Raw genomic sequence first — 26,991 nt, 5'->3', positions numbered from 1 at the left:
ACGTTTACCCCTGAGTAATGCACCCAACACTATGCACAATTTAGCCAATTCACCTGACCTGCACATCTTTGGACTGTGGGAGGAAATCGGAGCACCCGGAGGAAACCCATGCAGACACAGGGAGAATGTGCAAACTCCACGCAGACAGGTCCCTGGCGCGGTGAGGCAACAGTGCTAACCACAAAATTTTGCCTGATAGTGCACTAATCCAAGAGATAACAGAGCATGGTTCCAAGATAATTCCTTTATTATTTTTCTCAAGGGAAGTAGATAGCATGAGCAGTTGTACTGGTTTCGTGCCATGTGAGATGTGCGTCAGTATCTCTATAATAACTCACAACTATATCTACAATTAAAGGCTATTAACTTTGTACTGAGGGTTTTTATGGTACATTTGTAGTGTCCATACCTTTGAGCCAGGAGGTCTGGATTCAAGTCCCAACCCTGCTCCAGATGTGTGTCTTATATCTGAGCATGTTGATTGAAAGTACTTAGAAGCAAAAGCAGAAATTCTTGGAGAAATTCAGCAGATCTGATTGTTTGCTCCCCACATATGCTGAGTTAAAGTTTCGAGTCTAGTGACTCTTTATCAGATCTCCAGCATTTGCAGTTCTTATAAAATAACAGGTAGTTTTCAACGATGTGTTTATTTACTGGATCGCACAGGGGGCAGGGAGAAAAGGAGCAAAATGGGAATCACCTGACAGAAATATATGCTAATTAAAAACAAGGAGCTCTCTGGAGCCTGCTCTGCTATTCAATAAGATCCCAGCTAGTCTGATTACTCTCTATGATCACTTACCCACAATAATAGTTCACCTCTTGCTAGTTAAGAAGCTACTTAGCTCGGTCTTAAAAATACTAGAAAAATCTGCTTCTACTGTCTTTCAGAGCAAGGAAGGGCTTCATTAAATTTTAAAAAAACATTCTCGTCACCGCTGTCATTTTGAAATGGTGCCCCTAACTCCCCCAGTTCCAGAATTTCCTCAGAAGAGCCACCTTGTTAAGGTCCTTCAGGATCTTGCATGTTTGTTTCAATCAAATTACCTCTTACTTCTCTAATCTCCAAATATAAGCAGAGCCTGTCCAACCTTTCCTCCATTCCACCTCATCTAAATTGTTTCCAATATACTTACATTCTTAAATAAACGGAATAGTGCTGCACACAGATGTGATCTCACCAATGCCCTGGACAACCTGCCTATTTTTGTATTTAATTCCCCACAGAATAATCAATAACATTCTAATGATGAATTACACCATGAATCCCATGATGGTGATTCAGATATGAACCATTTACAGCAAATGTGCATCATGCATCCAAAAAAGTTTTTTCCAGAATTTCAGAACATTAAGGATGGATGTGTACAGTGCTGAATAGCCTTTGTTATACAACAGTGAATGTGATTCAAGTAGGGGTCAGGGCTGAGTTAAAAGTACCAGAATGGTACCTCCTCTTTCCAATTCATGATTGACTGCGACAGACAGTAAAACATAGAAACAAAAATAGCCCATCAAGTCTTCTCTGCCATTTGGTGAGATCATGGCAGATCTGATCATCAAGTCCACTTTGCTGCCTCTATTCCTTTATTGATTAGAAATATCAGACTATTTTACGTAGGAGCAAAAATTGTTTTTAGGAATTTGCATGGAATTTTATTAATTGTTTAACTATTTAAGTACTATGAAAGACACACAGTCATACTGGCAGTATCTGTGGAGAGTGAAACACACACTTAATGTTTCAAGTCCAATGACTGTTCTTCACAGTAGGCCAGAATTGTGTATTTTGTAGACGATATAAATTGTATGCATGGATTGAACACCATAAAACAAAGGAATCAGGCCATTCAGCCCATCAAATCTGCTCTGACACTCAACCATGGATGACATGTTTCTGAAGCCTATTTTGCGGCCTTCTCCCTGTAGTTCTTGATCCCCTTGCTAATGAAGAACCTATCTATCTATGCCTTAGCTGCACTCAATGCCTTGCCTCAGTCCTCTGCAGAAAAGAGTTCCACAGGTTCATCACCCCCTGGCTGCAGAACTTCCTCATTTCAGTTCTAAAGAGTCGTCCACTCACTCTGAGGTTGTGCCCTTGGGTCCTAGTCTCTCATACTAGTGCAAATATCCATATGTCCATTCTATCCAGGCCTCTAGTATGCATGCATTTTTCTAAAAGGGATTCCCCTTTTATCCTTCTAAACTCTCTTGAGTACAGCCCCAGAGTCCTCAACTGCTCCTCATATGGCAAGCTCTTCATTCTCGGGATAATTTTTGTAAATCTCCTTTGGACCTATTCCAATACCAGCACTTACAGCCCAACACTACTCTCAATATTCCTAATGTAGGGTTTAGATCAGAGTGGTGCTGGAAAAACTTTTCCAGCACCACTCTGCCACTCTGATCTAAACTCTAGTTTCCAGCATCTGCAGTCCTCATTTTTGCCTATATTCCTAATGTAGCCTTATATAGCTTCAGCGGCACAAATAATCTCTTGCATTGTAGCCCTCATGAAATAAACGCTAACATTCAACTGCCAACTAAACTTGCATGTTAACCTTAAGAGAATCTTAGCTAGGATTCCCAAGTTCCCTTCCACGTTGAGAAAATAGTCTATGCCTCTATTCCTACCAAAGTGCCTAACCTCTCATTTTCCCATGTTAAATTTCAGCTGCTGCTTCTTTGCCCATTCTCCTGGCTTGTCAGCATCCTTCTACAGCCTCCCCACTTCATCAAAACTATCTGTCCCTCCACCTATTTTTGTGTCATCTCCAAACTTAGCAACAGTGCCCTCAGTTCTTTTGACCAGATTGTTAGTGTATGACGTGAATAGTTGTAGTCCCAACACAGACTCTTGCAGAACTCCACTCGTCACCAACTGCCATCCTGAAACAAACCTCTTTATGGCCCTCTGCCAGTCAATCAATCCTCTGTGCATATGTGTACCTTGCTCTGAACACCTTGGGCACCATAGCCCATCTCGTCAGAATAATTTATCCACTTCAAACATTTGGCTTCCCCAGCATCTTCTCTTTAATAATGGCCACCACTCACCCATGACTGCCTTGAAGTTCTGATATGTTACTGGTGTCTTCCACAATGAAAACTGATACAAAGTACCTATTCAGTTTTTCCACCATTTCCTTGATCCCCATTACTACTTTACAGCTTTAGATATCCGAAAACAAAAATTTTGCAATCCGTTCTATTCAATCTTCTCCCTCATTGCTGTTTTATTTATCATCTACTGTTTTTTTTTAAAGACTTCCCAATCCTCTGGCTTCCCATTAAGCTTCACCAAATTGTCTGCTTTTTCTTTTGCTTTTATGCTGTACCTGCCTGCCTTGTCAACCACAGTAGCCTTGCGCTCCCCTTAGTATGTTTCTTCTTCCTTGGCATTGAAGAATGCCGGAGGAAACATCACAGAAGCACTTCACAGGAGGCTCCCAAGCACTGAGGATGTCACCTAGACAGGGGACAAAACATCTGCAACACAAATTCCCAGTTCGGCCAACAGAACCACAACAATGGATTTCTGCTCTTCCTGAAATACACCCAGAAAGTCTGGCCATTGCTGTTCCACGGTTTTCTCTGCCAGGCTCCCCTTCCTTTCAACTCTGGCCAGTTCCTCCCTAATGCCTTTGTCATTACCTTTAGTTAATTATAGTATAGGTACTCAATCCTTTATCCGGAACCCTTGGGGCCAGTTGTTTTTCGGATTTCAGAATGAATGATATTTTCACAGTGAAATTTTTAAAAAGTTACCGAACAGCAGACCTACATGTGACTAGTACGAACTCTGAGATACAATTGATGCCCGACAGTGCTGGGCCACGCCACCACATCACATCTGAGTGACATGGGTTGAATGGGTGTGGAGTTGGGTCACCTGTTCGCATGGCAAACAAACGTGTTATACAGAAAAAAAACTTCACGAAAAAAATGTTTGGATTTCAGAGCTTTTTGAATTTCAGATAAAGGATTGTGTTCCTGTACTGTCAGCACACCAGTAATATATTGAGCTCCTAAAATGATAGCAATCGACTGATATGAAATGAAGCTGTTTTGATTGCAACTAGGATAGCGAATAACCTTAAACTTATCTGGTCATTTGGCACAACTCCTGGACTGAAAATCCAAACTGCAGGATGTCTTTTTTAAAAGGTCAGGTTCAGAAAGTCAGGATTTTTCTTGCCTCTGAAGGCCTAACCCAGGAACAAAAAAAAAACAAAAGCTATCTGCTCCATTGTTTCAGAGAAGCTGCATTTCCAGTTTCTGAGACACCAACTGTTTACTTGCTATCACATGACCTCCATTCACAAACTGTCACCAAATATAAACACAGCAAACGGAGCAACCCTTAATCCCCTTTTTAAGGCTCGCTGTTGAAAATGAGGAAATGGCATGGCTGGTGGACTCCTCTACCTAGCTAGGATCCATTGGCCAAAGTGATCACTTATAACACGAAAACAGTTTATGACAAACTGGATGTTGTGCCTATTTCAGGTCATTCTTAGGTGACTGTCTTGGGTGTGCTTTATTCCAGATATAATGACTCCTTTCTGATAGCTTTATAAACTTGCAACTTCAATGAATGAATGAAAAATGTTCAGCGATGTTTCTGACTGTTGTTTTGGTCATGTTAAAGCAGGAGTCATTTTTTGACACTAAACAGTGTTTTGGAATAGTTGACTGCAAAGCTCCTTGGGATGTCTTCAGGTTGTGGAAAGTGCAATGTAAATGCAAGGCTTTATTCCATAATATTAATGCTTAGCTTTTAAAACTTATGCACAAATCTTTGTGTAAAAACATTCACTACCCTAGCTGCTACCATAACAGCTTCATTTCACATCCGTCAATGCCACCATTTTGGGGCCTCAAAATGTTTTACTGCTGTTCAACCTGAAGATAATGATTATATTAGTATATTTTATATTGGCCAGATCTGTTCCAAGGAATCATCACATTGGATTCAGAGCGTTAACTTGGGTTCTTCCTCCACAGATGCTGCGAGACATGTCAAATTTCTCCAGCTGTGTTTTATTTCAGAACTCCAGCATCTGCAGTATTTTTATTGCCATATATACAGGTTATTCCGGATTGCCCAGTCAGTAAAATATGGATACATCTTCACAAACTCATTTTTCTTATAGCAATTCACAAGACTACGTAACTAATCTTCTCCCACTTTGGTCATCACCGTGATAATTTGAGATATTGAGGAGATGAAGAAGATCTCAGCTTCCAGCCAGGAGCCAATGTGTTGCCTCATTTTGGGTAGGACTGTCACACCTTGTTCCACTCAGACTCTAGGAAGGCCAAAGGAAGGCCCTCCACTGGGAGGAGGGTCCCCAGAGTAGTCTGAAAGATCAGACTAACCTACATACCCTTCATTGTACGATCATGCATGTGCCTATCCAAGAGTCGCTTAAATATCCCTAATGTATCTGAGTCTATTCAGAATGACGAATGTATGGAATGCACTGAGAGCAGCAGTAGTAAAGAACCTACCTCTGACATCTCCCCTAAACCTTCCTCCACTTACCTTAAAATAATGCCCCATGATAAAAAAAAACTCTGGCTATCCACTCTATGCCTCTCAACATCTTGTACACCTCTATCATTTCACCATTCATCCTTCACTCCAATAAGCCAAGCCCTAGCTCCCTCAACCTTCAGAAGACAGGCTCTCCAGTCCAGGCAGCATCCTGGTAAATCTCCTCAACACCATCTCAAAATCTTCCATATTTTTCCTACAATGAGGCAACCGGAACTGAACACAATATTCCAAGTGTGGTCTAACCAGGGCTCTTATAGAGCTGCAGCATAACCTTGTGGCTCTTAAACTCAATCCCCCGCTAACAAAAGCCAACACAATATACACCTTTTTAACAATCCTATCAACTTGGTGGCAACTTTGAGGGATCTATGAACATGGACCCCAAGACTCCTCTGTTACTGCACACTTGCAAGAATCCTGTCTTTAACCCTGTACTGTATTCAGATTCAACATTCCAAAGTGAATCACTTCACACTTTTCCAGGCTGAACTCCATCTGCCACTCATCAACCTAGTTCTGCATCCTGTCAATGTCCCTCCACACTATCCACAACTCCACCAATCTTTGTGTCATCAGCAAACTTACTAACTCACCATTCTACTTCCTCATCCAAATCACTTATAAGAAATCACAAAGACCAGAGGTCCCAGAACTGATCACTGTGAATCACCACTGGTTACCGAACTCCAGGCTGAATACTTTCCAATTACCACCACACTCTGTCTTCTATGGGCCAGCCAATTATGTATCCAGGCAGCCAAATTTCCCTGTATCCCAGGCCTCCTTACTTTCTGAATGAACCTACCCTAGGGAACATTATCAAATGCCTTGCTAAAATCCATATAATTACATCCACTGCTCTACCTTCATCAACCTACTTGGTCACATCCTCAACAAATTCAATAAGGTTTGTAGGCACGACCTGCTCCTCACTAAACCATGCTGACTATTTCTAATCAAACTATGGTTTTCCAAGTAATCATAAATCCTGTCTCTCAGAGTCCCCTCTCCAATGCCGACCACTGACTGGTCTGTAATTCCAGGGTTATCCCAATTCCCTTTCTTGATCAAGGGAATAACATTTGTAACTCTCCAACCATCTGGCACTACTCCAGTAGACAGTTAGGATGCAAAGATTATCGCCAAAGGTGCAGCAGATGAGTGGTCACTAAGAAAAGGGTCTTGGCACTAAGGGAAATGGTTGACTGTTGTCCCCAGGGGCTACAATCATGCATGGGTTGTTATTATGCTGCTGTCTGGCATGATTTAGTATATCTAGTCAGCCTGGATGAGTTGGACCAAAGGGTCTGTTTCCATGCTGTACATCTCTGTTATTGCATCCATAATAGTGGCAGTAGGATGAAGCAGTTACCCGCATAAGAGCTTCAATTAGCAGACTTGGCCAGAGGAACATCGAGAGTTTTCCTACTATGGATTTAATTGGGATGTGGGAAGAGAGCTATCAGCACTTCTGAGGTTAAAAATAGTAAAGTTGATATTGTCCTATCAAGCCGTAGGGCTTCTCTCTGATTAAACCACCATCAGTTGTTTCTCTCAGAGGGACCCCATGCCTCAGGTGAGGGGAGAAAGTAAACAAGAAAGTCCTTAATGGTAACTCTAGCTGGTGCAGGAATTGAACCCACACCATTGGCATCACTCTGCCTTGCAAACCAGTTATCCAGCCAACTAGGCTAACTTGTACAAACTTTAGCGAATGGATATGATCTGTGATGTTTTCAATTGTGTAAAATTTGCAACGTTACAAGATTGTGTAGCAGATCAAAATGGAAAAGAAGGAGCCAAAATCAGTGCATCTATGAAGGCTACTGCTAACACATTTCAGAAGTGGTTGTTTGAGATCTCCCTTGGCTTTGTCTGTCACGAGTCACAGGAGATAATGGTGTTAGACAAAGGAAAACATTCACAAGCTCTGCAATTCAATGGTTTGATGGACTGGAGAAGGAGGTGAGCTCTTTTTCATTAAATCTGTGAACTTGCCATTCAAAAAGGTGAACAGATACAGGATCTCATCCTGAAGCAGCCATATAGTCCAAAGGACCTCCATTAAAGTTTTGCAAGACCTCACAGGATTTTTTTACTTTGTTTTTTCTTCAATAAATTCATATTGCCTGTACTCACCTTCCAAACCCTTCAGTCGAACAAGCAGGCCACTCTTGTGGAATGCACATTATTCCCTAGGAAACATAAATAAAACTCTCCAGGAAATCTAAATAAGCTCCGTTCTGCTTTGAGATGCTTATATAGATGCTGCTCATGTACAATCTGCTGCACTAATTTTTTTATCCTCTTTGTGTATCTTCGGCCTGGAAGTCAAACATGCCTTTGGATACTCAGCAAAGTACACACTCCTCCACTACCAGCATGACCCAACATCAAGTCATTGTTACTCACCCCCATAACCAATCCAAAAAAAAACACGATGGATGGAAATCTGAGATAAAGCAGCAGAGGATTAATATCAAAATTAAAACATTGACTCAGTCTCCATCTCCACTGACCTGCCAAATTTCTCCAGGATTTTGTGTTTTTGATTCCTACCCCACCCCCCCCCCACCCCCTTCCATGACAACTGTGGCTGATTTCCTTCTGTGTCCCTCGTGTTTTTGCACTTCAACCATTGTGAGCACAGATGGTCTAGGGACATCAATACATCCCTGATTGCTCTCCTCCACATGGGAAACCTTCTAGATGTGACTAGCGTGATAGGGCATCGTGCTATTGGGTGACAATCCCTATTTGTACTCCAGTGGTTTAATCCTGTTTTTGTTGTGCCCGCATCCACTAGCAAACCATCAACCAAAACAAAAACATTGTTGAGGACAATGGCAGTTGGCATCCTTGGCATTCGACCTCACTCCGAGTTGAACTTTCTTCCACCTTGAGTTTTGTCTCCTTTCCCACCTCAGCTCTTATTCAGTTTGTTTTACCCAATATAAAATGGCTACAATGCTTTGATCCAACATTATCTGTTGTCACTTTAAAGGCTGATTCATGAGCATCAGTCATGACTGATCACCACAGAAGAATTGCCACAGCCTAAAGTCAGCTAAATTTTTTTGCCTTCAGATGGGGCTGCCAGTCCAGTCTGTGCCTTTCTTCTCCCCCCACCCCAAGCCCTTCCTGACTCCTTGTCTCTAGTTAGCAGGGAGGCATTCCAATGCTTAAACTCTGAACCAAGTCACCCAATATCATGTTTACCGATGCCTTGGTATTGCAAACCCAGACGACCAGTTAGTCTCCTGTTGATTGCCAGTTTACCGTAGAGCACGTCTTTGGGGATACAGCCAACAACCATTCAGCTCACATGACCCAAGTCAACAGAGGTTGACCCAAAAATGCACAAATACTACTGGATGCTACTGTACTTCCATATTCAGTATAAAAACAGAAAGTGCTGGAAAAAATCTCAGTAGGTCTTGATAGTGTCTGTGGAATGAGAAAAACAGAATTAATGTTTTGATTCCAGGATGATTCCTCTTCCAGACTGAAAGGAGCTAGTATTGGTGGTGTTTTTTATGCTGTTGACAGAGGGGAAGGAGGACCAACTGGAAAAGATTGAGAGGGTGACCAAGTAAACAAGAAAGGCAGTGACAATGGTGGTAGCAATGGAAGAGACACTCCAAACGATTAAAACATAAATCCCATTAGCGGCATACTGAACTCAAAACATTAACTCGGTTTCTCTCACCACAGAAGGTGCCAGGCCTGCTGGGTTTCACCAGCATTTTGCTTTTATTTCAGATTTACAGCATCTGTAGTATTTTGCTTTTATTCTATCATCAGAACTCTGTCTTACCACAAGATGCCTTAACAGATATCATATTCTATGTACCCTACTTTATCCAATCCTTTGTTAGTTCTGGACTTGACATCATACCTGATCTCCCTGTGTGCACTTTCCCATGCTTTCGCCAAGTTCATGACTCCTCTGCTTGCTGATATACATTAGCTAGAAACAAAAAAAAACTGCAGATGCTGGAATCCAGAGTAGACAGGCAGGAGGCTGGAAGAACACAGCAAGCCAGGCAGTGTCAGGAGGTGGAGAAGTTGACATGTCAGGTGGACGATGAGTTCTCCACCAACCGATATAATTGGCTCCCAGGGATATATTTGAAAATCTGAAAGTTTGAAAATCTCATGAAGGTATGTAAGTTCCTCCAGGACCTCATTCCTCATGTACTACAACCTTCTAGGATCCCTGTACTCCTTCAATCATGGCCTCTTGGCCATCCCCGAATTTCATTGCTTTACCATTGGGCAGCTGACCTTTCAACAGCTTCAGTCTATATCTCTAATTCACTCTGTAAACCTTTCCAACTCTTTTTCTATCTTTTAGATGCTCATTAAAACCAGTATTGCTGATAATACACTGGAGTTAAAACACATGACCAAATGTATCTTGGTAATGAAAACTCTCCTGTGCAGTACTTAGGCATGTTGCATTTCAAAAGCACAAGATAACTGCATTCCTATTTTGACCATGTCTACCTCTGGGGCCAAATCTTAGAGTTACTATGCACAGCGTCAGCTGCTAATTTGGCCCATTATACCCAAATAACCAATGTGCACTGCTCCCTGTCACCCCTGCCCTTGTACATTGCTTTGTCAGGAGAGTAAGAGAGACACATACACATAGAGAGGAGGTGACACAGAAGAGGATCATTTTCACTTGCATAATGATCGAATGGGTTTGTGGGGAGGGCTGAGAGAGCATGCACAGGAGTTCAACCTAGTCAAGTGGACAGTCTGGCACCTACTGAACCCAAACAATCCTCATTTCCAATGCTTTGGGAATTGAGGCAATGGAAAGAAAACAAGAATGGACACTATAAATGGTGAGGAACTGAAACAGTACCAATACAAACAAAGGTAATTGTATATAGCTGTAGATAATAAACATTTTCTAATCAATCTATTCAGATATTTATTGCACACCTCTGGAGCAGGTGGGATTTGAACCCAGGCCATCTAGCTTACAGATAGAGACACTACCACTATGCTATTAGAGTGCTAGCTGAAATGTATATATTGTATTTTATGAATGTTTTAACTATTAGTTCATCAAAATAAATAACAGTAAGCAAGGAGCCTGTCATTTACAGTATGAAAATGTAAATGTTATCTCCTTTATTACCATTTTCTAAAAGTCAGAATCATGGTGGTTTGAAGATTTCAGATGGCACTTAAATGTATAAGGCATGCAATCATTTTGTCTTTGCAGTTCAATGAGATTGTGGCTCCATGTCATTTTTTGTGTCTCACTTGAAAAATGAAAAGAATCAAAAAATGAAAATAGAGATTTTTATCAACTTGTTTCTTAATATAGCAAATCACATGCAAGTGGTTAGAAAAGATTTTACTGCAGCTTACTTCCCATTTCCTTTCCAATCTGAGGATATGTAATTTAGATCTGAAAATGTCAGCAGTTTGTCAAAATTGTGATGAATGTCTTCCTTCTTAAATGGATTGCATGATGTCAGTTTTTCAATCAGTCACCTCACCTCAAGCTCATATCAGCTAGCATCCGTGCTAGTGCTTGCAGTTTGCAGTGTATTTTGAGTTTACAGTGTGTATAGAGTTTACACTGTGCATGGTGGCAACATTTATGCAATGTCTCAGAAACCTGAAGTGATACCCAACCAGATAAAACGATGGCAAATTACTTTGGCAATAATTGTCATTTACAAAGGAATACATGTGAAGAAGGAAGCAAAGTAAAGAGAGAGAGGTGGTCAGGTTTATGGAGGAAATTCTAGAGTCTACTATCAGTTCAACCAAAGACACGTGGTGTGGATGAATAAGGAGTGGAGAGATTTCAGAGGGTTGTGGATCTGAGGAAGATACGTGGAAAACCATAAAAAGGAACTTGAAAATAAGGATGGAAATTTTAGAATTGAGGTATTGCTCCACCGGGAGCTGAGCAGAGAGATGATGCATGAACAGGATATGATGCACATAAGACAGCAAGCAGCAAAGCTTTGAATAGTGACACATTGATAAAGGGTAGAAAGTGGGAGGGTGTACAGGGTGGTCAAGCCTGAAGGTGTGCAAAGTACGGATGAGGTTTTCAGCAGCAGATAAGCTGAGATAATGTGGAGCAGAATGCTATAACAGACATGGAAAGAGATATGCTTTAAGTAATGGCAGTTTGTGGTCTTGAAGATTATTTCCCACTATGCACTTGCCCATTCTCTTTTGAAAGTTAGCACAAAATCTGCTTCCATCAACTTTTAAAGATATTGCATCCCAGATTATATAACTTCTTAAGCAAAGAAATGTAAATGTCTCATCTCACTTTTGGTTCTTTTAGCAATTGTTCATGGTTCTCTGGTTACCAACTCTGTTGCCCATGGAAACAGTTATTCCTCATTCACTCTATCAAAACACTTCAAGACTTCAATTGTCAGAAACAAAATCTTCCCTTATCTTGCTCTAAGGAGATAAAATCCAATATAATTGAAGACCCCATAACTGACATGTTAAGTGCTCCTCCATTTAAGACTTGACATTCTTCCTAACATGCTCTGCCCATGTTTGAATGTAATAGTTTAGTAAATTGCTGGTTAGGCTGCAGATGAAGTTTAGCATCACAGCTTTCATATGCCAACTCTCTTTTTATAAAGCCAAGGATCTAATATTATCGATTTTCAAAACAGCCTTCTCACCTTGGCCAGACACCTTCACAGAATAGTGTAAGTCGACCTCTAGGTCTCTATTCCTGCATTCCCGTTACCATGTTAGCATTATTACTGAACTCATCTCTACCTACCTCGACACTGTCCTATCCCCCCTAGTCCAGGAACTCCCCACATACGTTCGAGACACCACCCACACCCTCCATCTCCTCCAAGACTTCCGTTTCCCCGGCCTCCAAGCCTTCCGTTTTTTCCTCTCCAGACGTCCCCAACGGTACCCTTCCACCGACACTTTCATTCGTTTGGCCGAACTGGTCCTCACCCTTAACAATTTCTCCTTTGAATCCTCCCACTTCCTCCAGACCAAAGGCCTAGCCATGGGCACACGTATGTTGTTGGCTATGTAGAACAGTTGATCTTCCGTAATTACACTGGCACCACTCCCCACCTCTTCCTCCGCTACATTGATGACTGCATTGGCGCCACCTCGTGCTCCCGCGAGGAGGTTGAGCAATTCATCAACTTCACCAACACATTCCACCCTGACCTTAAATTTACCTGGACCATCTCGGACACCTCCCTCCCCTTCCTGGACCTCTCCATCTCCATTAATGACGATCGACTTGACACTGACATTTTTTACAAACCCACCGACTCCCACAGCTACTTGGATTACACCTCATCCCACCTTATCTCTTGCAAAAATGCCATCCCGTATTCCCAATTTCTCTGCCTCCGCCGTATCTACTCCCAGGAGGACCAGTTCCACCATAGAACACACCAGATGGCCTCCTTCTTTAGACATCGCAATTTCCCTTCCCACGTGGTTAAAGATGCCCTCCAACGCATCTCGTCCACATCCCGCACCTCTGCTCTCAAACCCCACACCTCCAACCGTAACAAGGACAGAACGCCCCTGGTGCTCACCTTCCACCCTACAAACCTTCGCATAAACCAAATCATCCGCCGACATTTCCGCCACCTCCAAAAAGACCCCACCACCAGGGATATATTTCCCTCCCCACCCCTTTCCGCCTTCCGCAAAGACCGTTCCCTCCGTGACTACCTGGTCAGGTCCACACCCCCCTACGACCCACCCTCCCATTCTGGCACTTTCCCCTGCCACCGCAGGAACTGTAAAACCTGTGAACACACCTCCTCCCTCACCTCTATCCAAGGCCCTAAAGGAGCCTTCCACATCCAAAGTTTTACCTGCACATGGACTAATATCATTTATTGTATCCGTTGCTCCTTATGTGGTCTCCTCTACATTGGGGAGACCGGGCGCCTCCTAGCAGAGTGCTTTAGGGAACATCTCCGAGACACCCGCACCAATCAACCAAACGCCCCGTGGCCCAACATTTCAACTCCCCCTCCCACTCTGCCGAGGACATGGAGGTCCTGGGCCTCCTTCACCGCCGCTCCCTCACCACCAGACGCCTGGAGGAAGAACGCCTCATCTTCCGCCTCGGAACACTTCAACCCCAGGGCATCAATGTGGACTTCAACAGCTTCCTCATTTCCCCTTCCCCCACCTCATCCTAGTTTCAAACTTCCAGCTCAGCACTGTCTCCTTGACTTGTCCGGACTTGTCCGACCTGCCCATCTCCTTTTCCACCTATCCACTCCACCCTCTCGTCCTTGACCTATCACCTTCATCTCCTCCCCCACTCACCCATTGTACTCTATGCTACTCTCTCCCCACCCCCACCCTCCTCTAGCTTATCTCTCCATGCTTAAGGCTCACTGCCTTTATTCCTGATGAAGGGCTTTTGCCCGAAACATCGATTTCGCTGCTCATTGGATGCTGCCTGAACTGCTGTGCTCTTCCAGCACCACTAATCCATTAGATTAGATTAGATTACTTACAGTGTGGAAACAGGCCCTTCGGCCCAACAAGTCCACACCGCCCCGCCGAAGCATAACCCACCCATACCCCTACATTTACATCTACCCCTTACCTAACACTACGGGCAATTTAGCATGACCAATTCACCTGACCTGCACATCTTTGGACTGTGGGAGGAAACTGGAGCACCCGGAGGAAACCCACGCAGACACGGGGAGAACGTGCAAACTCCACACAGTCAGTCGCCTGAGGCGGGAATTGAACCCAGGTGTCTGGCGCTGTGAGGCAGCAGTGCTAACCACTGTGCCACCGTGCCGCCCACAGTATTTGCTTTCCAGCATCTGCAGTCATTGTTTTTACCTCATTATTTTATATTGCCTTCCCTCAAATACATCACCTCACACAGCTCTGTGTTAAATTGTAATTACCATTGATGAGGTTTTTTGAAGTCTCTTAATGTTCACTTTACTATTTACCAAATCTCTCAGTTCAATGTGAAACGCAAATCATGTCCTGTCGACCTAAGCCCAGGTCATACACTTACAATGAGAATAGAGATCCTGGTACAAACTCTGGGGATCTCCATGGTCTTCAGTCTTAACTAATTGACAATGCTTTCAGTCTCTGAGTCAATTTAAATCCTTAATAATTAAATTTAATTTAAATTCAAATGTGTGTTATATTTCAGAGAACTTGCCATATGTTTTTCAGTTGTGCTGTATATTTGTTCTGTGCACACACTCTAAGAACCTGTTCCATTTCCCATCTTTCATAGATCTTTTGCCTTGTGTCAGTTCATAAAGTATCCATTGCTCCCTAGGCTGAGCAGGTAGATGTCGTATTAACTGTCAAGGTGGCTGGGCAGCTGCTTTGCATTTGCAGAGATAGATTAACTATTTACACTATTTATATTGACATTGTTAAGCAGGAATCATTCAGAACCTTCTTCTCAGTTCCTTGTGAACTCACATGATCTGACTTCACAAATAGAGTTAGAGTTAGAGTGTTGAACAGCACAGAAACAGACCTTCAGTCCAACATATCCATGCCAACTTAGAACATAGCACAATACAGCAGCACTCGATGTTGCGCCGAACTGCGAACTATTCTCAGCTTATCCCCCTCCACTATCCCAAAATCATCCATGTGTTGATCTAAGGATTGTTTAAATCTCCCTAATGTGGCTGAGTTGACTACATTAGCAGGTAGCGCATTCCACGCCCTTACCACTCTCTGCGTAAAGAACTTGCCTCTGACATCTGTCTTAAATCTATCACCCCTCAATTTGTAGTTATGCCCCCTCATACAAGCTGACGACATCATCCTAGGACTTGATATCCTAAATTAATTTAGACGCATTTGCCAGCATTTGGCCCCATAAACCCCTTACGCTACACTTTGCCCCAGTTTTTCATTCTACAACTTGATTTAAATTTTCATCCTATCCCATTTACCTCCCCACACCACCACCAGAGATCTCTTTCACTAAAGCCCTCAATCTCCAATGGTATGAACTCAGCTAATTGAGAAAGGAGAGGGACGTATATGTTATACTATGATCGACTTAGACGGCAAACAATGGCAGAATGGGATGTCAGCTGTAACCCCCTGACAAAGACTTAAAGGCAACAAGTAGAAAAAAAAATTATCAAAGAAGCACTGACCCAAAAAAAAGGATTTTCAAAAACAGAACCGTCAAGAGCCCATTAAAACAAAGGAAGGCAACAAGCTGAAATTCTCATTCCCTTCTACCTTTCTTTCTTCCCCTTTGTCCACTGGGCAAAGGTTAAAACAGCAGCTTGGCAAAAACAAAATGCCCTCAGCTCCTAAGAAGAACTTGTCGGCTGTATCACCCACAACTGCTGTGATGGCAAAAATACTATTCAACAGCTCATCAAAGAAGAAATCACAAAGTTGAAGAGAGTTGAGACTATTCAGAGACGAAGCAAATTATGATTTTCCCTCCTTCACCTCGAATAAGAATTTCTCTTTCAATAGGTTGTAGTCATTTCTCCCGGAGTGCTTCGGAGGCTGCTGTTTTGCAGACAATATCAGTCAAGGTACTCCAGCAGAAATTAGAATTTCACAATAAATATAGCTTTGAGGAAATTAAACCCTCTTTATAATCCTAGATCAGGATTGGAATCATCAAAAGCTACTCTAAGCCCCAGATTTGATCAAAGTTTAACATTAGCACATAACATTTCTTCCACAGCAGCTCCAATGATTGAAGTGATAGCTCATGTCAATGCTTTTTCAGATACTTGCTCGGTGGCTTACCCATTCCACTGATGTACTTTTAATCTGTTCAGGTGCAGTGCAGCATTTGCACGCTTATGTACTGCAATGTATTTTTTTCTTCTGTTGCACCATTGCTAATGTTTGAAACTCCCTTTGTTGCTTGATAGTCCTGTGTGACTGTTATCTTCCATGGATCCAGCTTCCCTTTGTACATGTTCCAGACAATGTTGTTGTGAAACGGAGCACTGATTTTCTGCAGTACTGTTTTTGCCACCTCTTCAACCTTCCGCTGCATAGCCAATTCCTCAGTGGTTGCCTGAAATGCTCCCCAGTTTAGTTGAGAACACATAATAGAGAATGTCTTTGATTTGTCTAACTAAATAATGAAGTGACACTATGCCACGCAATGGCGTGGGTATATTAATTGTAGCCAACTCCATCTTCTCCTGAATCTCTCCTACTTTGAGTTACAGGGAGTGCTTTGAGCTTGTAAAGGAGCATTGACATTTTGTTATTCTACAGTCTGTGCTTCAGAGCCTGTGTGAAAGCAAGATGGTGAGATGATACAGTATTCCTTCCTTCAATTCCTGCCAATCTCTTTCAGTAAAATAAAACCAATGCCAGGGGTCTGAAACAAAAATAGAAATCATTGGAGAAACACAACTGGTCTGGCAGCATCTATGGAGAGAAAGCAATTGTCCTGAAACATTTTCCACTGTGTAACTCATGTTAAGTTACAGGACTTGTTTTATTTATGAACACCTCTTCAAGTATTTGCCACTGAAACACACTTCCATGAGTTTCCTTTTAAGGAAATAAAATTTCTAAAGAAAAGTCCTTTTGCCATCTTCAATAATATGTTCATTGTGCTCAATAGAAACATAGGGTGATTATGGACATCAGCTATGCTACCATTGAAAAGCAAAGCAAGATTGAAACATAAAAGATCCCAACGGATAATGACAGGATGCTTCATCTTGTGGGGGAATCTAGAATGAGGGGTCATAATTTAAAAATAAAGGAGTTTCCCATTTAAGACAGAGATGAAGAAACATTTTGTTTTCCTCACAGGATTGAATGTCTTTGGGATTCCCTTCCTCAAAAGGCAGTGGATGCAAAATCTTGAAATATCTTTAAGTCAGAGGTAAATAGATAGATAATAACCAGAGAGATTATCAGGTATGTATAGTTGAAGTTAAAATCAGATCAGTCATGATATTATTGAATGACAGAGCAGGCTTGAAAGGCAGAGTGTCCTACACTAATTCCTTTTTCATCTGTTCATAAGATTCATAATCTCCTTCTCCAATAAATCATTAGTGACATCTTCTTCTACTCTGAGAACTGAAACTTCCAAGAGCATACTCCAACTCCAATATCCAAGGATTGTGGAGTGAAAATACTTGATATTGCAATCACCATCCTTGACAATGACAGCTACTATTCCACCATTGCCTATGCAATTAGGCCAACATTGTTTCCTATTGAATATTTGATCAAAGTTTCAATTATAGCATTGATTTTGATTGCAACTTTAGTGCTGCAGTGTGGACTGATCAATTGAATAGCTTCTGGACTGGAAAAGCAATAGCAATTAAGCAGGCTGATTGATTAAAGCATCAGGACAGTGGGTGAACTGAAGAAGACAGCAAAGAAATTAAAACATACATTTTGTTCACACAAAAAAGCATCTCAGATTGTGACGGTTTGACAGAATTGTAGCTCGGAGTGTAGGCAGATAAATCACTGTGCAAAGACAGACAGTCTGTAAAAAAGTTTAACTATTAACGGCAAATTATGCAAATAAATGTTTCAATGGATTATTCCCACAACAAAGGAAGAAATTTCCTGGTACTCGCCTACATATAAATAGGATATCTTGTGGAATGCTTGAGAGAAGTTAGCATTTTGATTGCACCATCTTCCTCCTTCCAACATTGTTCTCTGGAAGGTAGCCTTGTATTAAGCGATTTCAAACCCCGAAGCTTTCCATACTCTCTATTCAACAGTCTACGTATCACAGTGACTGTAGTTGTGGTAATGTACTTAGTTGATTTGGTAGCTGCCAAATAAGTATTAGAAGTCTCTAATAATGTGACAATTATTTCCTTTTGTTTTACCATTAACCATGTTGTACTTCGTGGAAATAAACATTTTTACAACATGGAAGCCCATAATAGGTCAATAGCCCTTGTCAAGAACTAATTCAGGCGCCATATAAAAATGTTCAATTTTGAATGACAATAGTTTTACTTGACAAACTAAAATCAATTCTGTAAGCCTTTTATCAACACAAGGGCGTAGAATAGCAAATCACTTAATACTTTGGACAAAATGGAACTTCTATCGGATTCAAGAATTTCAAAAGAACTCATGAATTGTTCAAACTATTAGTAGTCAGATCCTTTAGTTCTTGAAATGTCAATACTCATTTTATCAAGATCAAGTTCAAATAGTGTCTCGTGCAGCTCTTCATTACTAAGGCAAACTGTTATGGACAATTTCCCAAATAATCACCCGATATTTCCTATACAAGTCTGCAGAGATAATACACAAATAGGCTTGAATACAAGGAGATATCTGATGGCAGAGATATAAAACACTTACATTGACAAATGGGTTTGATAGATAAGATCTTCAGTTAGGAGGTTAAAGGATGCCTTGTTAATTAGGTCAATAAAGCAGACTACTGAATATTTGAGTGGTGGCATGCACCCTTTGGGTTTACCCACTTTTCTCCATCACATTCTCAGGCCATGGTAACCTTCTTTATTTTGCTGACTTTTCATTCCTCTCTCCCTCTGTGCTATCCTGCTGTAACCATTTACATTTCAACTGAACCCATGTTCTGAACATTTCACTTGTCGTATTACCATCCTTTTGCACCTTCAATTGGCCTTTGACCCAATAAACTGTTCCAACCTATCAGGGACATTCCCCCTGAATCTTCCAGCCTCTCAGGATTCCCAGCTCACCTTATTTCCTTGCTGTGTAAATGCATAAAAACCATTAGCTCTCGCATCTTCCACTTCTGATGGGTGATCAGGTATTTTAAACTTTCACTGTTTATCTCTGTTCCTTTTGAATTTCTTTCCCAAGGTGAAAAAAAATTCTTCCCTACACCTTAATCTCCAACAGGAATCTGGATTATTTCAATTTGGTAATCAAGCCACCCCAGGATCATTTCTGAAGTCGTCAGACTGGACTCAAAATATTCACTGTTTTTGTCTGCACAGACCTGCTGCATTCCATCTGTTTTACCCCAGGATCAATTGTGTTTACACCGTCAAGTAATGGAGTCCTTCAAAAGGTCTTAATTGAACTCCACTTCTCAGCTGGTGAGAGTTTTACTCACATAAAGTAGACTTCTGGAATAATGTAGGATAAAGAGAAAAGTTCATATAGTCTTACCAGACCATCGAGCTGCTCTCTCATTAGAGAGACATAACTGGTGATGGTTTAACCAGAAGGTCACCATGTCTAGCAGTGAAGCTGAGGAGAAGAATCCTTCATGGTAATCCCTGCCAGTGTTGGAATTGAATCCACACTGTTGTCACTCTGCATTCCAAACCAGCCATCTAAACAACTGAGCTAAACCAACTCCGAATCCAGGATACTTCCCATTGACATTATGAACTAAGTATAAAGGAAGTGGAGAACTAGGCTCCATCTTCGGTCTGACCACCCTCCACCTTTGGGGCCCCAATTCAGCTTCAAACTATTTGTGATTAAGAACAGCTCATTAACTACATTTAGACTTTGAAACTGAACCAAACTTCTTAATTATTGTAAAGATGAAGGTCATTATTTCCTGCATCAGTAATGGAGCAAGATGAGGGAATGGAAGGGCTTAGACTGAGTAACTTAATATCATGGAAAAGATTAGTTTCTATGATCTGGATTTACAGTCCCTTAGGTTTGCAGCCACAACCCGGTCTTTTCACACTTGGGTACGACTTGGGACATCTTCCAGTTCGGAAAACCTGACTCATCAGAAAATGGTCTGGAAGCTTAATTTTGGGATGGGAGAGAGGGCCTGGGTTCTCTGGGAATCAGGCTAGGTGACCCCAGAACAAATGAAAAAGCTGCCGGGCATGGGGGCCTGCTGCTTGGAAGATGAGCCTTAGTGCATTGACATAGTGACAATGTTTAAGTGCAAAAACCATTAATAAGCATTACTTTCAAAATCCTTCCACTATATAATCCATCATGACTACAAGAATCTTTTACAAGTGTATAATTCCTCCTATAAACAAGCACTGGAAATCATAATCACTTTCAAAAGAATGTATAATCACTTGGAGCTGTCAATTAAACTGACGTAGCAGGCACCTTACAGTGATAATGGAAGACTGTGAAACCAGTAATCATAGCCTTTCGGGTTACTTAAGCTGACAGACTGAAATAGTAAATTATGATTTTGTTAACAGACATATTTTTCAAAGATTTAAAGGCCAAAATTGTTTAAGATGCCGAGACACCTTGACATCCCCCTTTGAAAGTTGTTTCTGACAATTCCCGTTGATTCTTGACAGTTCCAATTAGTTTCAGCACCTTTTTGCATGCCTTGAAACCTAATTTTAGCAATCCCATAGGGATAGATACCTAACATTAATAATCTGAAAGGGAACCTGAGCTCTCCAAAATTTGCCCTGGACCATATTCAAAGGGATACGTTACCTCTTCAAAAAGGAGCTTTACCTTTTCAAACAAATCCTGTCCGGTTTTATAACTGCATGTTATGTTTCCTGGATCATCAAAATCAGACTTGAGAAAAGACATCTAGTGATTTCAATGGGTGGCTAGCACCATCATATATGTGATGTGACCTCCCTATATGACCTCATGACATGTGACCTCCCTATATCCTGCCCCATGGTAATGGTAGGTGCTATGTTTGGGGGCAGGAGATCCATTTTTGGCCTCCTATCATTGCAAGAATCTAGTCCATAGGGTCTAATTATTTAGATTTCTGCACCCATCACTGCCTCCACAGACTGACCTGGCTTCCCAAAGGTTAGAGAACGACAGAAGTGGTCAAGACCAGAACATTGTATGTTTAAGGAGGAGGTAGCTCTTGCTCTGGTGGCTAACAGGATCAAAGGGCACGGGGAGGGCAGGATTGGAGTATGAAGCCGATGACTAGCCATGATAGTAATGAGCCCAGAGTAAGCTCAAGGGGTCAAATGGCCTGCTCCCATCTTCTGTATTTACATGGTTTCTCTCTCAATTGGGTGCAACCACCAATTTGCGGAAGACATGTTCTTGGAAAGGGCCAGGCAACAACCTCTCAATTTTTGTTAAACACCCAAGTAGCCTGAGATGCCACCACCTATCTTGCATACTAACATCAGGAAGTCTTCATGGCATTTGCTTTAAATTATGTGACAAATTGTATTCCAATGATGATCACTCAAACTCAAGTATTGGGATAATTAATTAGTGAGCATAGATATTTCCTGGAGTTGTGGTTAATCATTCAAATATAATGAGGCCCACAGGACTGGAAGAGCAGACCCCCTACATTTCAAAGCTTTGTGTCTGGATGTTTAGAAAATTCCTAAATCCTGATGCAATTCTGAAGAGAATACCTCTTAGCGAAGATTGGAGGGGAAGTAGAACATGATGCCCATCACACTGATTGTATTTTCTTTAAAATGGAAAGCAAAGGGAATAAAAAGAAACAAATCTTGCTTCCAGATTGAAGGCACTACCTTGTCCAGCATCCCCAAGTATCTCATTAAGATGTGTTCCCAAAGAACCTTCACTGAGTAGATGTCTCATTTCAGCAATTTGTTTCACTAAGTTACATTCAGAGAAATTAACACCGCTGTCTATGTACACAATCAGTTTAGACTTTGCAATAACACTTCCAAATTCATGCACCTAAACCTGCACTAATTCTTGTTTGTCATTCTATTTCTATGTTTCTTCATGGAGAGGCAATGGCAGAGTGTTATTATTAGATTATTTATCCAGAAACTCAGGTTCAAGTCCCACAGGGGCAGATGGTGGAATTTGAATTCAATGAGAAAAAAAGATTTTAATCGTGACCATGAATCCATTGTTAATTGTCAGGAAAATCCCACCTGAGTAACTAATGTCTTTTAGGTAAGGAAATCTGTCATCCTTACTGGTCTGGCCACATGTGACTCCATACCCACAGTGACATGGTAGACTCAACTGCTCTCTGGGCAATTTTTTTAAGATTAGATTCCCTACAGTGTGGAATCAGGCCCTCGGCCCAATAGGTCCACACTGACCCTCCGAAGAGTAACCCACCCAGACCCATTTCCCTCTGACTAATGCACCTAACACTACGGGCAATTTAGAATGGCCAATTCACCTAACCTGCACATCTTTAGACTATGGGAGAAAACCGGAGCACCCGGAGGAAGCCCACACAGACACAGGGAGAATGTGCAAATTTCACACAGTTGCCAGAGGCCAGAATTAAACCTGGGTCCTTGGTGCTGTGAGGCAACAGTGCTAACCACTAAGTCACCGTGCCGCCCATAATTCGGGATGGGCAACAAATGCTGGCCTAGCCAGTGATGCCCTCATCCCTTGACTGTTTCTCGCATGTCAGAAGATTAAGAGGAATGTGACTGAATGTTTTCATTGAGGATGAAGGTGGCCCTTGTGGCAATACTGCATCGTGTCCCTTTTGTTCATAGGCCAAGGTCCCAGAGGCCGTATGTGTTTGTAGTAAAGGGCGCCATGTTAATTAGGATCAGTCACTTAGAAACTCATCAAAACAGTAATACACATTCTAAGGTATAAAGTAGACAATACAGCAAACCACCTGATTTCTATATGCGCAGTTTGCACACACACAGTCACAACATTGTATACGCATAGTGAATGGAGCCCTTACACTCTGGAAGTCGTGGTATTCAATATAATAAAAAGGGATCCCCAAGACATAATTCTCATTCTTTAAGATATTTGAAGTAGCAGTCTAGGTTAACATAGAAAATAGATGCTGTAATAAGCCATTTGGCCCTTTGTGGCTGGACCATCATTCAATACAATCATGGATCATCATGCAATCTCAGTATCCCACTCCTGATTTCTCTCCATACTCCTTTATCCCTTTAGTTGCAAGGGCCACATCCAACTCTCTTAATATATCTAATGAATTGGCCCCAACAACTTCCTGTGGGAGAGAATTCCATAGGTTCACAGCTCTGAGGAAGAAGTAACAAAAGAGGATTGATGAGGTCAGAGCAGTAGATGTGATCTATATGGACTTCAGTCAGGTGTTCGACAAGGTTCCCCATGAGAGACTGATTAGCAAGGTTAGATCTCACGGAATACAGGGAGAACTTGCCATTTGGATACAGAACTGGCTCAAAGGTAGAAGACAGAGGTTGGTGGTGGAGGGTTTTTTTTCAGACTGTGATCAGTGGAGTGCCACAAGGATTGGTGCTGGGTCCTCTACTTTTTATAATTTACATAAATGATTTGGATGCGAGCATAAGAGGCACAGTTAGTAAGTTTGCAGATAACACCTAAATTGGAGGTGTAGTGGACAGTGAAGAGGATTAGCTCAGATTACAACAGGAACTCAACCAGATGATCCAATGGGCTGAGAAGTAGCAGATGGAGTTTAATTCAAATAAAAGCAAGGTGCTGCATTTTGGGAAAGCAAATCTTAGCAGGACTTATACACTTAATGGTAAGGTCCTAAAGAGTGTTGCTGAACAAAGGGACCTTAGAGTTCATATCTCCTTGAAAGTGAAGTCACAGCTAGATAGAGTAATGAAGAAGGCATTTGGTATGCTTTCTTTTGTTGATCAGAATATTGAGTACAGGAGTTGGGAGGTCATGTTGCGGCTGTACAGGACATTAGTTAGGCTACTGTTGGAATATTGCATGCAATTCTGGTCTCCTTCCTATCGGAAAGATGTTATGAAACTTGAAAGGGTTCAGAAAAGATTTACAAGGATGTTGCCAGAGTTGGAGGATTTGAGCTACAGGGAGAGGCTGAACAGGCTGGGGCTGTTTTCCCTGGAGCATCGCAGGCTGAGGGGTGACCTCACAGAGGTTTACAAAATTATGAGGTGCATGGATAGGGTAAATAGACAAAGTTTTTTCCCGGGGTCGGGGAGTCCAGAACTAGAGGGCATAGGTTTAGTGTGAGAGGGGAAAGATATAAAAGAGACCTAAGGGGCAACTTTTTCGCACAGAGGGTGGTATGTATATGGAATGAGCTGCCAGAGGATGTGGTGGAGGATGGTACAATAGCAAAATTTAAGAGGCATTTAGATGGGCATATGAATAGGAAGGGTTTGGAGGGATATGGGCCGGGTACTGGCATGTGGGACTAGATTGGGTTGGGATATCTGGTCAGCATGGACGGGTTGGACTGAAGGGTCTGTTTCCGTACTGTACATCTCTATGGCTCTATCTCAGTCCTGAATGGCTTACCCCTTATTCTTAGACTATGACCCCTAGTTCTGTACTTCAATATCGGGAATATCCTTCCCACATAGAGTCTATCCACTCCCATCAGGATTTTATGTTTCCATGAGTTCCCTCCTCGTATTCACTGGAATTTAGGAGAATAAAGTCCAGTCGATCCAGGTTTTTCCTCATACGTCAGTGCTGCCATCCGGGGAATCAGTCTGGTGAACCATCGCTGGACTCCCTCATTAGCAAGAATGTCTTGTCTCAGGCTAGGAGACTAAACCTGCACACAACCCTCAAGGTGTGGCCTCACCAAGGCCCTGTATAACTGCAGCAAGATATCCTTACTCTGATACTCAAATCCTCTCACTATGAAGGCCAGCATGCCAATAGCTTTCCTCACTGGCTGCTGCACCTGCATACCAACCTTCAGCAATTGTTCCACCATGACACCCAGGTATCATTGCACCTCACCTTTTCCTAAACTCCAACCATTCCAATAATAATCTGCCTTCCTATTTTTACGACCGAAGTGGATCACCTCACATTTATTCACAATATATTGCATTTGCCAAATGTTTGCCCCTTCATGGCGATGCATTCACTTGCTCTGTGAAAAAGGTGTCACTTACTCACATTTGTTTCTTTTGAAAATCATTAATTTTTTTAAAATTAATAATAATTTCATTCTTGATCCTCCTCTGTTGGGAACTGTTCTCCCTGTCCACACTAATAAGATCTTTCATGATTTTTCAAAATTTCAATCAAATCTCCTCTACCAAGAAAATGGCCTCCAACTTATTTCCATCTTCATAACTAAAAATTATTCCTGAAGGCATTCTCAAATCTCCAACACATTCACATCCTTCATAAAGTGTGGTATCCAGAACTGTACACCATACGCTAGCTGATGTCTAACGAATGCCTTTGACAGGTTCAGTATAAACTTCCTGCTCTTGTAATTTGTGCCACAATTAATGAAGCCTGGATTACTAGATGCTTCACTGACTTCTCTCTCCACCCATTTCCTTACATACACTTAGGTCTCTCTGCTCCTGCACATCCTTGAGAATAGTGGCCTTTGTTTTATACAGTATGTTTTCTTTCAACCAAAAATACGTCACCTCACTTTACATCGAAATTCCAACAGAACCCAGAGAAAGGTGACTGGCCAAGATAGAATCCCTGGCCCTATACTCAGATCCTGACAGGAGTATTTGCTGACATTTTTAACCTCTCCTTACTACAATCTGAAGTCCCCATCTGCTTCAAGACTGCCACCATCATCCTCGTACTAAAGAAAAGTCATGAAGCGCGCCTCAATGACTACTATTCAGTGGCTCTGGCCTCCATAATTATGAACTGCTTTGAAATGTTAGTCACGGCTCATATTAACTCTAGTCTCCCAGCCTGCCTTGAATCCCTGCAACTCACCTATTGTCTCAACAGGCCCATGGCAGATTCCATCTCCCTGTCCCCACACTTATCCCTGCAACATCTGGATAACAAGGACACCAATGTCAGGCTCCTACTTATTAACTACAGCCCTGGCTTCAACACCAAGTCCAACCAAACTAATGTCCTAATTCTGAGACCTAGATCTCTTCTCCACCCTCTCCAACTCGATCCCTTACTTCCTGACCTACAGAGCACAGTGAAAATAGGCAACAGCACCTCCTCCACGCCAATTGTCAACACCAGTGCCCCACATGGCTACATATTCAGCCTTTTACTGTCCTCCCTGTACACTTCCGTGTGGCTAAATTTCATCCTAACTCCATCTACAACTCTGCTGACTACACCATCATTGTAGGTTGGATCTCAAACAATAACGAGACAGAATACAGGAAAGAGATAAAATGCTTGGTGACATGGTGTAAAGATAACAATCTCTCCCTCAATATCAGCAAAATGAAAAGATCACCAACAACCAGTTCTTATTCACCCACATTGATGCGACGGTCAAGAAAACACCCCAAAACCTCTACTACCTCAGGAGGCGAAGGAAAGATTCTTACCAGACAGTCTTTATAGATGCACTACAGAAAGCATTCTGTCCAGATGCATCACAGCCTGGTACAGCAACAACTCTGTCATTTCTTACTTCCGGGCAGAGTGACGAACACAGTCTAGTCCATCATGCAAGCCAACCTTCCATCCATTGGCTCCATCTATACTTCTCACTACTTCAGAAAGGCAGCCAACATCAAAGACCCTCCAACCTCTTACAATCTTTTTCAACCTATTCTGTTTTGCAGTAAATACAAAAG

At 41.9% G+C, this 26,991-nt stretch overlaps 1 long non-coding RNA gene across 1 annotated transcript in view; it reads right to left on the bottom strand.

Moving 5' to 3' along the window:
• LOC140485589 (uncharacterized) overlaps nucleotides 1–26,991 on the bottom strand; it is a 91,243-nt gene that overhangs the window by 34,852 nt on the left and 29,400 nt on the right. The window lies entirely within an intron of this gene.

Source organism: Chiloscyllium punctatum, chromosome 14 (assembly GCF_047496795.1).
Source record: "Chiloscyllium punctatum isolate Juve2018m chromosome 14, sChiPun1.3, whole genome shotgun sequence".
Taxonomy (NCBI): Eukaryota; Metazoa; Chordata; class Chondrichthyes; order Orectolobiformes; family Hemiscylliidae; genus Chiloscyllium; species Chiloscyllium punctatum.
Note: the sequence above shows the minus strand (reverse complement) of the source record. Positions and strands in the feature narration are given on the sequence as shown.